This window comes from Oryctolagus cuniculus, chromosome 8, assembly GCF_051225735.1.
Source record: "Oryctolagus cuniculus isolate XC-2025 breed Fujian yellow rabbit chromosome 8, ASM5122573v1, whole genome shotgun sequence".
In the NCBI taxonomy this organism is placed as follows: Eukaryota; Metazoa; Chordata; class Mammalia; order Lagomorpha; family Leporidae; genus Oryctolagus; species Oryctolagus cuniculus.
The window spans coordinates 23,431,406-23,448,614 of NC_142874.1; the positions used below are offsets into that span (position 1 = coordinate 23,431,406).

A 17,209-nucleotide genomic window follows, 5' to 3' on the forward strand; every position below is an offset into this window, starting at 1 on the left:
AGGGGATACCATTGTCCCAGGCAGCAGCTTAACCTGCTGTGGCACAATGCCAACTCCCAAATCTGAACTCTTCACCTAAATATTGCAAGCCTACAGTAATGATTTATTTCCACAGACCTGTTTGTATTCTCTGAACTCCATAACGTACATCCTTTTGGCCTACAGGATACCCTCACCTTCTCTCAAGGCCCCCACAGTCTCATCATCCCTCCCAGCATTAGCACAAAGTCTGGGATCTCATTATCTGGTTTAGGGCCTGGGGCAGAGGAGGCTGCCTCGTGGTTCCTACATCCAGCTCCTAGAGTTCAGTTCTCTATCGTTGGATCTGTGAGACTAGAGAAGACAAGTGATTTGTCTCTCATACACCCAACTAATGGTTGGCACAAGCACAGAATGCTGTAGACATTCGCATTCACACAAAGGAATTAGTGATTTGTAGTATTCCTGAAGTCCAGGAAACAGTTCCCCGTTTCCCTGTGCTCTGGGCAGTGAGCTCCCCTTTCTGCTCTGTGGCTCCTCTTTCCCCCTCCTGTAAGCCCCACCCGAAGCCACATGGGTTTGTGGCTGGTGATGGTGCCAGCCTGCTTTGTTTTAGTAGAATTTTCCAGACACAATGACCTCTCTTCATTTTGAATTATCACTTGCATTCCACCAAAGGTGCCATGGGATCAGCGGATTTAGTTCCCTAGAAAAGTATTGCACCCCTTCCACGATTCTTTATGAAAATTACGCATTTAGATTTCCAAACAGCAGCAGATCTTTGTGACAAGCCCTTCTTGACACTAAGCTCCAGTTGAGACTGTGGCGGGAGGATGACTTAAAGCTTCCCAGATGATCAGTTATTTATTGTTTGCCTTATTGAGAGGATCCCAGGAGCACACCCTTAATTTCCTTAATGGTCTTTTTTTTTTTTTTTTTTTTTTTTTTTTTTTTTTTTTTAGAGAGACAGAGAGAAAGGTCTTCCTTTGCCGTTGGTTCACCCTCCAATAGCCGCCACGGCCGGCACACTGCAGCCGGCACACCGCGCTGATCCGATGGCAGGAGCAAGGTGCTTCTCCTGGTCTCCCATGGGGTGCAGGGCCCAAGCACTTGGGCCATCCTCCACTGCACTCCCGGGCCACAGCAAAGAGCTGGCCTGGAAGAGGGGCAACCGGGACAGAATCCGGCACCCCGGACAGAATCCGGCACCCTGACCAGGACTAGAACCCGGTGTGCTGGCGCCGCAAGGCAGAGGATTAGCCTAGCGAGCCGCAGCGCCGGCCCTTAATGGTCCTTTGATTTGGGGCTGGCACTGTGGCGAAAAGGAAAAAGCCCTCCACTTCCGATCCAACTATATTATGCTCTGGGAAAGCAATAGAAGATGGCCCAAGTCCTTGGGCCCCTGCATCCTCGTGGGAGACCCAGAGGAAGCTCCTGGATCCCAGCTTCAGATCAATGCAGCGCCAGCCATTGCGGCCATTTGAGGAGTGAACCAGCAGATGGAGGACTTCTCTCTCATCTCTGCCTCTGCCTCTCTGTAACTCTTGCTTTCAAATAAATGAATAAATAAATCTTTTTTTAAATCCTTTGATTTGGCACCACTGTGGGCGTTTCTGATTTTTAACAGAAGTGTCTATAAGTCACACTGCCTGGCAATGCCCTAGATTCAATATTGGCTCAGAAGCCACTTCTTTACTTGGATAGCACTTGCCACCTGGGAAAGTTAAGAATGTTCAGAAAGACCAAGTCTTGGCTCTCTTCTGTCTAACAGTCCTTCCTCAATTCATCTTCCACTTTCACATTTCTCTCTAAGTAGGACAAAGAAATCCCTGGTCATAGTTCACACTTTCCTTGGGAAGTTCCGTGGCTGGGTCACACAGGGGATCAGGCACATTTCTACTTTGCACTTTAGAGAAGGCAGTCATGCTGCTCATCTTCTGAGTATCCAGGCTTGCCTCCCTGCAGTTTCCAATAATACATTCCTGGCCTCCTTTTGTGACCTAAGAGAGACACTGTCCTTGGTGTTCAGAATTCTAATTGTCTGATGAGGCCATGCAAGTTTTCTAGAACATTCTTCAAATTCCTTCTAGACTCCACTCACTGCTTGTTGATGCGAAGGTCACCACCACATTTATGTCTTTGCTGGGGAAGCAGCAAATCTGCCAGTGCTAAAATTACGAGTCGTTATCTATTGTGGGATAACAAAACGTTCCATACCCTACCAACTTAAACAAGCAAACAAACCTACCAAAAACGTCTGGGCAGGCATTGGACGTGCCATTAAGATGCCTATTGCAATGCCTGCATTCCACAGAGGAGTGCCTGGGTTCGGTTTTTGCTCCACTTCTGATACTAGATTCCTGTTCATGTGTACCTTGAGATGCAGTGGTAATGGCTCAAGAAGTTGGGTTCCTAAAGAATAAAAATGCTGATATCTGCCTACTACTATTGCTATAAGTGTTACACTATCCTGCATTTCTGACCCAGGAAATTTTGTCATCACCTAGTATCCAAGAAGCTCTAACAGACTTCTCAACTGAGAAGAATCTCAGGCTCTTCATTGTTTTGATAGTAGTTTTTGCAGATCTATTAAATTTTGATAAAGTCCTTTTTGTTGCGCCACTATTTGGATGTTCTTCTATTAAGTTTCCCATCCTTCATCTCCTTTTGAGGTAAGATGATATCTGATTCAGTTGTTTTAGACTCCAGTGACTCAGAAACCACTGAGTGTTCCCACTTAATGTGTTTATGCATGTCATTAAATGGAAATAAAAACAAAAACTAAATTGTCATTTGGGAAGTTTTCTACTCCTATCGGTGTACTTTTTATTCTACTCATGTTCCCCTTCTAGAAAACACCAGCGATTTAGATCATGTGGGAACAACTTACACATAAAAACATTCTGTGTGTATTCTCTGAAGATTTGGAAAACTGCCATTTACTTTCAAAATATTTCTGTACTGAGGAGCACCTGTGAATCCTGGAGCACAGCCTGAGTGTCCCTACAGGTCCTGTACACCCAAACAGTGAACACCTGTGTGCTCGGCCATGAAGCCAGTGACCTTGTGCCAAGGGATGGTGAACTTGGCAGGAAGATTGCCATTGTATGACAGAAGCCTGGTGATGGCTTTGAGAAATGATTACAGAGGTATTCTGCTGGGAAGTTCTTTTGTAGGTGAGCATGATTTTTATCTGCTACATATCCATTCACTTAACAGAGATTACCATTTTATTGGTATGGTTCAGTTGAAAAAAAAAAAAAAAGAACCCACTCTAGGCATTCTGAGTGGAAAATAGAGAATTAAACAGGGCTTCCAAAGCCACTGGGAAGGTAGAAGAATGAAATTCAAAGAAGTCGTTAGGAATTCCCAAATGGTAGTGGTATCAAAGTCACTATCACCAATGGAACTAGCCACCAGCAGAGAAGATGTCCACACCACAGATAAACATTTATGTCTGCCATCACCCAATGCCAACAGACCTGCTGACAGCAGCATAATGGCATTGTATTTCTCTTCTGCCTACCAAATTTTGCACAATTACCTCGACAGGATAGATTCTAACCTGATGTCCAGAGAATCTAAATATCAAAGTTTCCAGACTTTATATTCCTACAGCACAAGGAACAACTTAAAAGAGTATCAACAAAGTAGTACAAGAGTAGTAGTATCAACAAATTATATCTAATGGAATCTAATTTTTGTCACTCTTACAAATGTTATTCAAAAACTAAGGGTGTGGCCACTATGGTGCAGTGGGTTAAGTCTCTGCTTGGGATGCTGGCATCCCACATTAGAGTGCTGATTTGAGTCCAGCTACTGTTTCTGACCCAGCTTCTTGCTAAAATGTCTGGGAGCTGAGATGATGGCTCAAGTACTTGGTTCCTTGCCACTCACATGGGAGACCTAGATGGAGTTACTGGCTCCTGATGTTGGCCTGGCCTAGCCTCTGCCATTGCAGCAATTTGGGAAGTAAATCTCTCTCTCTCTCTCTCTCTCTCTCTCTCTCTCTCTCTCTCTCCCTCTCCCCCCCTTTCAAATAAATCAATGAATCCTTTTCAAAACTATTTAGGGGGAAAATACCTAGATTTTTTTAAGGGGTCAGTGTTGCACTACTGCTCCGCTTCTCATCCAGCTCCTTCTTAATGCACCCAGAACAAAAGAGGAAGATGACCCAAGTACTTGGGCCTCTGTCACCCGCCCATGTGCAAGACTAAGATGGAGTTCTTGATACTGAATTTGGCTGGTACAGCCATTTTGGTGTGTGAACCAGCAGAAGGAAGATTCTCTCTCTCTCTCTCTCTTGCTCTCTCTGTCTCTCTCTCTCCCTCTCTGTTCTCTGCCTTTTGAAAAATAAATAATCTTTAAATAATTTTTAAAAGAACAGCAATAAAAAAGTGTTTTGAAAACAATTGTTTATGCATAGATTTGATATTTAGTAATGACAAAAGATAAATACTAATAAATAGGAGGTATGAATCCTATCATCTATGAAGTTTTGTATAATAAAATTCAAATTATGTATAAATAGAATAAGATTTTATACTGTTTCTTTCTTTTTAAAAGTATTTATTTATTTGAAAAGCAGAGTTACAGAGACAGAGGGAGACAGAAAGAGAGACAGAGACATCTTCCACCTGATTCACTCCCTAAATGGCCACAAAAGCCAGAGCTAGGCCAAGCTGAAGCTAGGGCCATTTGGTGAGCATCCCCTTGGGACACAAATACCAACTTAGACTGTTCTGAAAACACAACCCATTACATTTATCCCATATTTTTCATTATCAGTCTTCTTATTTGTCCTCCCAGATCCTGGGTTACATATAAATAACTACTGGTTCTTTACATCCCGCTATCTCTATTTTTAGGAAAGGGGAGAAATAAACTGTTCTGCAATCCTTCCTCATGGAAGTTACCTTATCCAGTGTCCTCACACAAATGAGTAAACCATTTTCAATTCATTTAAACATACCATACAGAATTTTCTGTAAGAGGCTTCATTTATATCTATCTATCTATCTATCTATCTATCTATCTCTGTATCTATATCAACCTATCTATATATTATACTATTTATATTTTTATACTACGTGTATGTATATATATATATATATGTCTATTCTTTTAGTTGATGGTGAGCCCCCCCCCCCACAAATACATGTGTATGTTGAGACAAGCAGTGGACCAGATCTCTAGTTGAATCACAGAGTATACCAACAAATTTTTATCCTGAAACACACTTATGCCTTGAGTATCTATTTGAGATAGATTTCTTTGTGCATAACTTCTTGAATTGTAGAATGCTCCCAGGTGTTTCTGGCTCTGTGTGAAGCTGCACAACTTTGCAGTGTCATTTGCTTTGATTTTCTATTCCAGGCTTCTATCATCACTATTCAGCACCTCAATCGCACCAGAGGTACGTCAAACACCATAACACCTATTGAGTCACATGGGTGAATGGAAAAACAATATAATTTACAGAGTTAATACCAGTTATGTAACCATTTCTTTCTTTGCATCCCTGTGAAAGTTGGCAAATATGGGTCAATAGTAAATTAGGTTAAGGAAGAATTCTAAAATGTTACATCTTTATTAGGAAAAGGTGATGCAAATCATTAAAAGGACTATCAGGAACAAGTGCATTGACAAATTACATTGATAATTACAATGACAGGATTAGAAAGATGAGAAAGGAAATGTTTGGAAAGTCATTTAATTAGGCCAAGTAGGAAATGTTAGGGTTTATAATGAAGGCCATGGAAACAATAGTTGAGAAAATGAGATTCAACTGAGAAGAGTTAAGATGAAAAATAACTTGACATAGTGAGTGATCAATTATGAAAGGAGAGAGAGAGGTGTTGAATACGATGTCTAGACCTGACCTCATGTTTTGACAATTGATTGGCTAATGGTGTCCTTATCAAAAACAGAGAATGTAGTACAAAGAGATTCCAAAGCAAAGCTGAAACAGGGAAGCATTACATTTTATTACAAGACTTTGATGTTTTAGGGGACATTTTCTAGTGATGTGAGGCCAGAGGAGAGAACTGAAGTTTGAACTCTTGACTTAGAAGTCAACAGTATTTGACTATTGGCTAGTAAATCAACAGAAGTTAGCAGCATATCCTTTAAAACTGCGAAGCTGCTGTTGATACACATTTAACACTAGTGATGTAGATGTTGTTGGAAGTTTATTGGCTCTTCCCATTATTACTGATGATTTCATCAATGTCTTAACCTTCATTTTAATATACCAGGAGATCTGTGGGTCAGGGATTTGGAGAGAGCTCAAATGGGCAGTTTTTGTTATCTCATGCTGTTACAGTCCATTGTTAGCTGTCATTCTAGTTATGTGAAGGCTGTGCTGTGTTGATGTCAAAGTTGGCTCACTCCCATGGCTGCTGGCTGGAAGCTCCACTGTGCAGTGGACTTGTGAAATCTTGTTCACAGGGTTGTGGCCTCGGGGGTAGTTGGAAATCCTACATGATAACTGAAAACTCTGTGTGTGATGGTACCAGCACAGGGCAGAGTTCCTGCTGGTTACAGTCTATGACCTAGAGTGAGACTCCATGCAACTTCACTGTCTTGAATTTATGACTATAAATAAATCACAAGTTTCAGTATAAATACCAGAGATAACATAGGTCCTCTTTGCAGTGGAATAAAGGTCAAAGATGTTGGAGATATGAAGGGTGTTCAAAACATTCTTGGAAAACATACTGTGAAATAATTCTACATGGATTTCAAAATGTTCAAATACATTTATGCTTTAATTCCATTTTGCACAAACTTTTTGAAATACTTTTGCATGTTTTAAACCTGGCAAATTACCATCCCAAATGGGGCTTCTTCTTAGTCCTCTTACATTAGTTTTGTATTAGGTGGTAACGATAGCCCAAATTCAATGGCTTGAAACATAATTATCCCACATTTCTGGAGGTCAGGCAGCAGTGACACAGCTTGTGTTCTTTCTTGCTGCCATCACAGAGACTCAGTTCCTTCCTTTCTGCCTTCCAGAGGCCTCCCACGGCTCTTGGCCACATTACCATGACATCTGTGTCCTGTTTCACATGCCCTTCTCTGACTTTGACTCTGATTCTCCTGCCTCCTCTGATAAGAACTCTGGTAGTTATATTAACCTTCTGGTTAATGCAGGGCCATCTCCTATCTCAAAACTTACAATAAAATACGTAAAGCCCTTTTACTCCATAAGTTAACAAATGCACAATTTCTAGGAATTAGGATGTGGACACCTCTGGGTAGGATCCTTGTCTGACTCATCACACCCATCGCTGAGGAGATTTGGACTGTAGCTCTCCATTCTCTTCTCATCTGCAGGGTTTCTGGTGAGAAATCAGCTGGAGATCCTCTGAGAGTAAGCTGGTGTTTCTCCCATGCACACTTGATAATCTTTTATGCTTTACCATTGAAAGTTTGACTATGTATGTGTCACGGGTAAGATCTTTTCTGATCATGTCTATTAGGATTTCTATGTGCTACCTGTATTTGGATGTCTCTTTCTTTCTTCAAATTAGGGAAGTTTTCTTCCATTGTTTCCCTAAATAGTCCTTGTAATCTGTTCTCTCTTTCCATACCTTCAGGAACTCATAAAACCTGTATGTTTGGTCATTTGTACAGTATCCTATAGTCTCAAACATTATTTTCAATATTTCTAAATTTTTCTTCATTTTTGTTTTTGTTTGAGATATTTTCAAGTATTTGAAAGCTCAGACATTCTTCTGTATAACCAAGTCTGTTTTGAGACTTTCCGTTGTATTTTTAGCTTGTTATATTGAATTCTTCATTTCTAATATTTCAGTTTGATCTCTCTTTAATATCTCTATCTCTGGGCAAAATTTATCATACATATCATGTATGGGCTTCTTTTTAAAAAAAAGATTATTTATTTGAAAGGCAGAGTTACAGAGATGCAGAGGCAGAGAGAGAGACAAATCTTCTATCCACTGGTTCACTCCTCAAATAGCCACAATGGCTAGGGCCAGGAGCCAGGAGTGTCTTCCAGGTCTCCCACTTGAGTGCAGATGCCCAAGGAATTGGACCACCTTCCACTGCTTTCCTAGAAAGGGAACTGGATCAGAAGTGGGACTTGAACCAGCATCTACATGGAATGCAGGCATGGCAGGTGTTGGTTTTACCGGCTACGCCACAGCACCAGCCTCATGTATAGATTTATTTAATTCATGAATTGGTTTCTTTGTGTTTCTGCATAATCTCATGATTAGTGTTTTGAATTCCATTTCAGGCATTGCATCCATCTCTTCACCTTCACATTCTAATAGTGAAGTGTTGTTGTGTTCCTTTTTGGTAGTCACACTCTCTTCCTTTGTGTAGTTCTCTGTTTATGTTTAGGCATTTGTGGAAACGTTGTTGGTTTTCTCCAGTGATGTTTTTATCTCTGAACCATGCCCCTGGGGCTTAGCAGAGTGGATATCCAGAGGCATGTGCTTACTCTCAGAAGTTGGCTGCTCCTGCGGTCCCCAGCTGCAATGATCACGGGTGGTGTCTCCTCTCACTGCTGTGTGCTTGTGTTGTCCATGCAGCTCCACAGTGTCTCTCAACTGCACACTTCTCTCCAGCTCCCCCTTGGGATTGCAGTTCCTCCATGCTGGTCAAAATCAGCATGTCTCTCTCCTAATCAATCACCAGTCTATTTTCAGTCTTTAACAACGTATCATACACTGTTTCCTATTTGGATTAAATCTGAGTACTTTGGTGCTCGGTATAAATGCATACATCTTTTCATCTGGGTTTATTTCTAAAGGACTAAAACACTTGAATTGGCTGAAGCTGCAGAATCCACTTATTTTATATGTTTTTAATTTAGTGTAGTGAGTCTTCAGTCATGATGCAGTTATATGCTTTTTCTTATTTAAAAGAGATTATTGGATCCATTTGCATTTGCATTCAGCCAAAATAATTTTCTCTGTTTATAACAAATGGCTTAGGGACACCTATCTTATTTCTGCAATAACAAAAGTGATGGAAGTTGAGTCCAAGTTCCACAACCACAGAGTGAGCTAACGGTACTTCTTTCATCTCATAGTATTGCTGTCAGCATCAATTCATAAGGTTTGAAAAGCCTGTTTGTAAACTGAAAAATGCCATACGAGTAGTAGACATTATTACTAGTACCACTTTTCTTTCAGTGCAACTAATTTTCCTGCTAATCAATAAAGTGTCATATTTATGTCTCAGTGTAAACAGCACTCCCAGGGATAACAGCCTATGCTTTCAAGGCACAAGAAAAGCCTAACACCATGCACACAAAAGAATAGGGCTCAAGGACTGACATTATCCATGTGGAGAGGACGTTCTGAAGGTCATGACAGAGCAGTGATTTATCACACACTCAGCCTGCTTTCTGTCTGCAGGGCACAAGCCATGTTTGCATCTCATTACCTTTAGCTACACTCTCTTGTCTTTGAGTCTTTCATTCAGGGTGACCTCTAGCTGCTTTCACCCTGGGGAAACTGATAAACTTGTTAAAGATACAGATTTCTGTATTCCAGTCTTGGAGACTTGGATGGAGAGGACTGTGAGGAGGGAACAGCAATCTATAATATTGATCTGCACCCGGATGATTCTGACGCTGTCAGTAGAGGCACCGGGAAGCAGGCTCACATTAGTGCCATCACGGAGTCTCCTCTTAGTGTACTCTTAAAAATAGAACTAAAATTTATTTACAACTCAATTTATGGATCTGGGTCAGTTGTCTTCATGCAATTCCTACACCACTTTGTGAAATGTTCTTAAGTATATTCTTTCCCTAAGGGACCTGTCTCTGAAAGCATCATACTAGAACTATTTTTTCTCCAAGTTTCTCTATTTGTGTATCTGTGTGTATTATTTCTTATTTTCATTTCTATAAATGTATTTTTTTAAAGTTCGATAGCTTTTTTTTTTTTTTAGCATTTTGTGACATGTACTTCATAGAGTAGGACATACTGTCATGGTATGATTCAATGAAACAATATTTAAAACTAATGGCATCATCACAATTTTTATATTCTACATATTAGCTACCACAAATAAGAGATAACATGTAAATTTTCTTATTTCACTTAGCATAGCTATTATTTACTAAATGTTTCCTTTGTATTACTTTAAATGGTAGGTGGACTTTAAGAGAATACTATCTTATCAACAAATAGAATTTTTAACATCTCTATAAGGTTTTGCTAGAATTCTGTTAGTTATTCTATGAAATATGTGGTTAGTCTTTAACATTTTTTCTCCATGGAAATCTTTAGTAAAAGGTGAAAGATTTTAGTATATTTTCTAATATTCATGTGTAACTTACTTTCAATCTGTATCAGTATCATATATCAGTGTGTGTATATAACCACATCAGTGGTTTTGGGAAAAAGAAGTAGGAATATATTTTCTATATAATTCTTTAGTTTCTTGCATAGAATGTATGGATTTTACATACCACCGCTTTGGCAAGGTATAAGCCAATTATAACTACTTGCAAAGAGTTTCAAATATAGGCCAGCGCTGCAGCTCACTAGGCTAATCCTCCCCCTTGCGGCGCTGGCACACAGGGTTCTAGTCCCAGTCGGGGCGCCGGATTCTGTCCCGGTTGCCCCTCTTCCAGGCCAGCTCTCTGCTGTGACCAGGGAGTGCAGTGGAGGATGGCCCAAGTGCTTGGGCCCTGCACCCCATGGGAGACCAGGATAAGTACCTGGCTCCTGCCATCGGATCAGCGCGGTGCGCCGGCCTCAGTTCGCTGGCCGCGGCAGCCATTGGAGGGTGAACCAACGGCAAAGGAAGACCTTTCTCTCTGTCTCTCTCTCACTGTCCACTCTGCCTGTCAAATATAGAATCTCACAATCTTTCTACAAGGTAAACATTACTTACAGAAGGGAAATTTAGCCCCAAAATGGCTATCTTGACAAAATTCACACAGAATGTTAAGCCACTCATTCTCTTACCAATTTTGCCTATAGCAAGTGTCCTGTAGTGGAGGGATGGTTTGGAGCCAGGAAGGCTGTGCCTCTTCTTCCTTTTCTTTTTTTTTTTTTTTCTGTTTTGCCATCATGATCACTTTATTATTTTTTTATTTTTAAGGAATTTATTACTAGACTAAATGTTCAGGACACAACAAATGCATGATAGTTACTACAGTACAATTTTCATCAATTCTCATGTTAATGTTATATTAAAACAAAGAGAACAGAATCAAAGTAGCCCATAGGTACAAGTCTAAGAATACAATGATAACTCCTTTCCTCCCTCTTTCTTGCTTTCTTTAAATTTGTGTGATAGCATATTTTTAATTTACATTATAGTCAACAAGTTAGTACTCGACTAAATAGTTCAACAGGTAAAACTTCAATAAGGATTTCAAGAGGTGAAAAACCATAGCTCCATAGGAATATAAGAAAGGGCTATCCATAAACAACATTCAAATGAAACGATGTCCATCTCACTCATATATAGTCAAATTGAAAATAATCGCAGATCATTAAGACTATTTTAGTATATCATTTTAAATCATTGGTTTCACAAACACATAAAACAAAGCTTGACAAAACTATACTTTCAGCAATATTGATACAGATGGCATTTCTTCCTTTTCGGGGGAATATTATTCAGCCATAAAAAAGAATATAATTCTTTCATTTGCAACTAGAGGATCTCATACTGAGTGGAATAACTCAGACACAGAAAGACAAATATCGCTTGGTCTCCCTCATGTGTGGGAGCCAAAATTTAAAAAAGTAAAGCAAATCTCCTTTTTCTTTCTTTCCTCTCAGCTGGGTAAGCCTGTATGCAAATCAATGTACTCACTTCCCCCATCTAGGCAGGGAACGATATTATAAAAGGAATATTAAATGCTGAATTAGGGAAGCCCAAGGTCTTCAGCCCTCTGCCTTCTCTTAAATATCCTTCTAGCCACACACAGGACAGGCATATCCTTTCCTCATCTGTATCTCAGTGGCCTGGAAAACAATCACTATAAATAGAGTTTTGCAGTCTCTCAAGACACAAAACTTTATAAAATGCAACTCTATGTTTAGCAAGTTGCTGTCTTGCTTATACACTAATATTTTTTTTCTTTTTGACATATTTATTTATTTGAAAGGCAAAGCGACAGATTTTCTATCTGCTGGTTCACTTGCCAAATGGCTGCAACAGCCAGGCTTGGATGAGGCTGGGACCAGGCTGAACCAAGACTCAAGCAGTCCTTCCAAGTCTCCTACATGGCTAGCAGGGCCATCTGCTGCTGCCTTCCAGGGCATATTAGCAGGAAGCTGGATTGGAAGTGGAGCATCCGGGACTCGAACCCACACTCTGAGAGTGAATGTGGATCACCAAACTGCACCTTAACCCTCTGCACCACAGTGCCCCTCCTTACACAGTAAGACTCTAGGACCAGAAGAATTCATTAAAGGAATAGTTGTAGTAACAAACTGCATCACTGGGTATTAATGTAGGAATGATCAATGTCTAACAGTCACAAGATAGTCAAAGCCATGAGCCATAAAATGATAGAAACATGCAATTTGAAATAGGTAGTTGAGTCACAGTTTGAAATCAATTCGGAATAGCCATATAATATATGGATTAAGCTGATTCTCTGTGCCCTCAAAAAGCAAAAATGAAAACAAACCCAAAAAATCCAAATTCACATTTTCCTGAATAAGAATTAAACAGTTGGAACAGTCAAGTGATCCATCTACTTAACTCACTCCAAAAAAAAAATATATATATAGCAGTAACCATAGTCTCTACACCCCAAATATTTAATAATATAGAGCAGAGCTCCTTATCTGAACTAAATTAATGTCTGCTGGATGTGATGACCTTTCTATCACATTTTGTTATGTGATCGTCCTTAGTGAAATTTTTCTGATGTGCCTATACCTTTCAAACTGCAGAGGAGGAGGCCGGCGCCGTGGCTCAATAGGCTAATCCTCCACCTTGCGGCGCCGGCACACCGGGTTCTAGTCCCGGTCGGGGCGCCGGATTCTGTCCCGGTTGCCCCTCTTCCAGGCCAGCCCTCTGCTGTGGCCAGGGAGTGCAGTGGAGGATGGCCCAGGTGCTTGGGCCCTGCACCCCATGGGAGACCAGGAAAAAGCACCTGGATCCTGGCTCCTGCCATCGGATCAGCGCGGTGCGCCGGCTGCAGCGGCGGCCATTGGAGGGTGAACCAACGGCAAAGGAAGACCTTTCTCTCTCTGTCTCTCTCTCACTGTCTAACTCTGCCTGTTAAAAAAAAAAAAAAAAAAAAACTGCAGAGGAGGAAAAAAAGCCGACAGGAAAAGGTCACAGCAGAGCTGGTGTGCAGCTCCAATTTCAAGGGGATGTGAAATTCACACACTGAGTGCCTCTGGATGGCGTCCATGAAACTGTCAGGAGAAAGCAGGGGTCTTTAATGATCACAGGCCTCTGTGTTCAATTGAGTGTGACTAGATGAAGCCAGAATTCAAACTCCGTCTCCTCGGTGAATCGTCTACTGATTGAGATGTAGCTCAGAGAGGGGAAAATCGTCCCGAGGGAGGGCGATTCTGCCGAGAAAGCAGGAGCAAAGCCTGCTGTCAGGCTGGGGAGTGAGCCTGGGCTGGGAGCAGTGCGGAATCCTAATGCTGTCAGTGAGGAAGGAGAGGCGTGAGAGTGCTCAGGTGCTTTCCTCTGTGTGTGCCAGCTGTCCCAAATACTGGATAGGAAACACCTTTATTTCCCAAAACTTCAACAGAAAGTCATTTTCATTTCGGCAAACCATGGCATTTCTAGAAACTTCTCATCTTTTTATTGGACCTAACATTCCCAATAGAACACATTACATAATTCTGAACAAATCAGTTCTCACTGAACTAGAAAGAGACAGAAATGGGCAATACTAACTCACCTTGTTTCGGAGCATATGTTGTGTGTTCATAGTCAAACTCCATCTCACCATGGAACCTCCCGTTTTGCTGATAAAGATGCCAGGAGTGCTAGAGCATGAAGGTCATCTGATCCCATGCATTTTGTCAGATGGGAGGACACTAGGAGCCTAACGTTCATTGTAAAGAACCGGCACATCAGACACAGGAACCCACGTGTCTTTCCTGCAAATCTAATGGTTCACCCTCCAATGGCCGCCACGGCCAGTGTGCTGTGGCCGGCGCACCGTGCTGATCGAAGGCAGGAGCCAGGTGCTTCTCCTGGTCTCCCATGGGGTGCAGGGCCCAAGCACCTGGGCCATCCTCCACTGCACTCCCGGGCCACAGCAGAGAGCTGGCCTGGAAGAGGGGCACCCGGAACAGAATCTGGCGCCCCGACCGGGACTAGAACCCCTTGTGCCAGCATCGCAAGGCGGAGGATTAGCCTATTGAGCCCCGGCCCCGGCCACAGGGTTTCATCTTTATGCAACCTTGTTGGAAGGTCTAGAAAGAAGACCATGTCAGGGCGCGTACACAAGTCATTTGCTCCAGAAAGGGTGGTCTCCCCGCCTACAGCACCAACTGAACCTGGGGACTTGTTAGAAACGCAAATTCCTGGGCCCCCTCACAGACTTACTAAATCAGAAACCTTGGTGGTTGATGTCCAGAAATCCGGGCTTAGCACCTCACCTCCCCAAGTGATAGTAATGTGCACTTAAAAAGCCTTTTAGTGGAAGTGGTTTAAAGAAACAGTGTTTTGAGAACCACTGATACATGCAATAAAGCTTGTTACCCTTTAGACTTTCGCTCTTTCCATATAGATTTTACAGTCAACTTGTTAAATTGTCTAAAAAGGAATTACTGTTGTGCAACATTTAAATTGGCATTGCATTGATCTATTGATCAACTAGAAAACTGACCCATCTGATATTTGGCATTTCTATCCAAGAACATGGGATACATCCCACTAATTTAAGTATTGCTTAGTGTTTTTAAAAAATAAAGTTTATGCAATTTTATCCATAATAGTGTTGCCAAAGGTCTGTCAAATTTGTTGCTATGTACCTTGTTTCTTTGTTTGTATTTAACATATTTTCTATCAGTTTGTACTCTCAATGTTTTTTATAACCTAACCCTAAACTCGGAACACTTCCTTAAATCTCCAAGACATTCAAACTATTTACTGGCTATTAAACCCAGTGATGTCTTGATTAAAAATGATAATAAAAATTCCCTCTTTTGGATTTTATCCTTTTAAAATAAGATATTAATTATCTTGAGAGGTAGAGAGATATAGAAAGATAGGTGAGAGAGAAAGAGAGAGAGCTCTCATTTACTAGCTCACTGCCCAAATACACACAATGGTCGGGAATAGGCCAGGCATGAGGCCAAAGCCAGGAGCTTGGAGCTCAATCTAGATCTCCCATGTGTGTGGTAGGGACCCAACTATTTGAGCCATCATTATTGCTTTCTGGTGTCTGAATTAGCAGGAAGCAGGACTTGGGAATGGAGTTAGGACTCGAATCTAGGCACCCTAGGAAGCAGATGTCTCAATTGGTATCTCAAGTGCTAGATTAAATGTCACTCCTCCAAATCTTGATTTTTAAAAGAAATGCCTCTAAAATTTAACCATTATTAACATTGTTAGTTCTAAGTTGGGAAGGGAATAGTCTTCTCAGATGAAGTTGGCACCTATTATCATGTAACTTTTTAAAAGATTTTATCATAAACAATTCAATATTCTGTTTTATTTGCCTTAACCAAATACTCAGCCTATGTGGCTTAACCAACAGAAATGTACTTTCTCACAATTCTGGAGGGAACAAGTCTAAGCTCAAGGGTTGGTGGTGAAACACGTTCTCCTGGTTTGATGAAGACAGCACCTTCTCCTAGCGTCTTCACAGATGATTCTCTGTGTGTGAATGGAGAGACCAAGAGATGCCAGACATACCCTCTCTGGTTTCTCTTCCTGTTCTTAAAGGACCTTAATTCCATTGGATTAGAGCTCCACCTGTATGACCTCATTGACCTTTAAAGGCCCAAAACAGTCACATTGGAAATTGGGACTTCAGAACATGTACTTCTATTTGGTTTGTTTTCTAAATATTTCTTTAGTTAAAAGATAGCTAGGGAGAGGGAGAATGAGAGAGAGAGAGAATCCTCCACCTGCTGGCTCACTCCCTAAATGGCCTTAACCTCCAGAGCTGGGCCATTCTGAAGCCAATGTCCAGGAGCTTCTTCCAGCAATTTGGAGGCCCCAGAGGGAAAAATGCTATGGGTTGAAAGATCTTTCAATGGATCCCATGTGTTCCGTTCTCCCATGGAGGTGCAGGGGCCCAACTACTACGGTCATCCTCTGCTGATTCCCAGGTACATTAGCAGGGAACTGGATTGGAAGTGGAGCAACCAGGACTTGAACCCGTGCCCATATGGGATGCACAGGTGGCGGCTTTACCAGCTACACCACAATGCCTGGCCCAACACATGTATTCCGTTGAAAGATCTTTCAACCCGCAGATTTTTCCCTCTGGTCCCCCCAAATTGCTGACTTTCTCACTTGTGAAAGGCATTGTCCCCCACCCCAAGAGTCTTAACCCATTTTGGCATTATCCCAAGTCCAATGTCCTTTCTAAATGGCATCTAATTCCAATGTGCATGAGATTCTGGGTATGATTGATGCTTTCTGAGGCAAAATTACTCTCCAGCAGTGAAATTAGACAAAATCTAGATGATAAAGCCATGGGGCAGACATTCCCACTTGATAAGGGAGAAAGAAGAAAGGGGGGATGGGGCCCCAGCAACATTAGATTCCATTCAATTTAATCTGATCTCATCTAGTTCCATTAGATCTTGGGCTCCAGAATCACCTTCTCTGGCTGGTTCTCTATTCTCTGGGCCCACAGGAGCAATCTTGTCACCATGAGGCCCTGGGCAGCAGCTCAGCCTCCTTGGCTCTGAGTGGTGGCCTTGCCTCTGGGGTCTGGGTGGGGGGCTGCTTGGCCTGCTGAAATTGAAGAGCATGTCCACCCTCTTAATCCTAGGAGAGAACAGTCTTGCACCCCTGGTCTGAATACTCTGTGTCTCTGGTGGCCATGGCAATTGTTATGATCCCTAAATCACCATCATTGTCATTGTTCCTGTTGTAGACAACTCTATTGTCCATCCTGTAGAATCTTTGAAGTCCAAGTCTTTGTTTCATTCATCCTGTCTCTGTCCCCTTTAGTTCAAACTAGCAGTGTCTCTGCTGACATAAGCCCATCTCTGTTCCTGGCTTCTGCCAAGATGGCTGATTAAAATCATGGGTAGGGAGTAGTGGCCTAGTGGTTAAGATGCCCGTC

The 17,209-nt window shown here is 41.7% G+C and overlaps 1 long non-coding RNA gene across 2 annotated transcripts in view; it reads right to left on the minus strand.

The window, feature by feature from the left end:
- LOC149124919 (uncharacterized) overlaps positions 1-14,580 on the minus strand; it is a 50,376-nt gene extending 35,796 nt beyond the window's left edge. The window contains exons 1-2 of one of the 2 annotated variants that reach the window (XR_016212524.1): positions 14,509-14,580; positions 13,856-14,002 (exon numbers count right to left, since the gene is read on the minus strand). This is a non-coding gene — a long non-coding RNA (uncharacterized LOC149124919). Of the gene's footprint in view, positions 1-13,855; positions 14,124-14,508 lie in introns of those variants that run through there. The other variant, XR_016212523.1, reaches the window with a different exon arrangement.
- Positions 14,581-17,209: the final 2,629 nt, after the last annotated feature.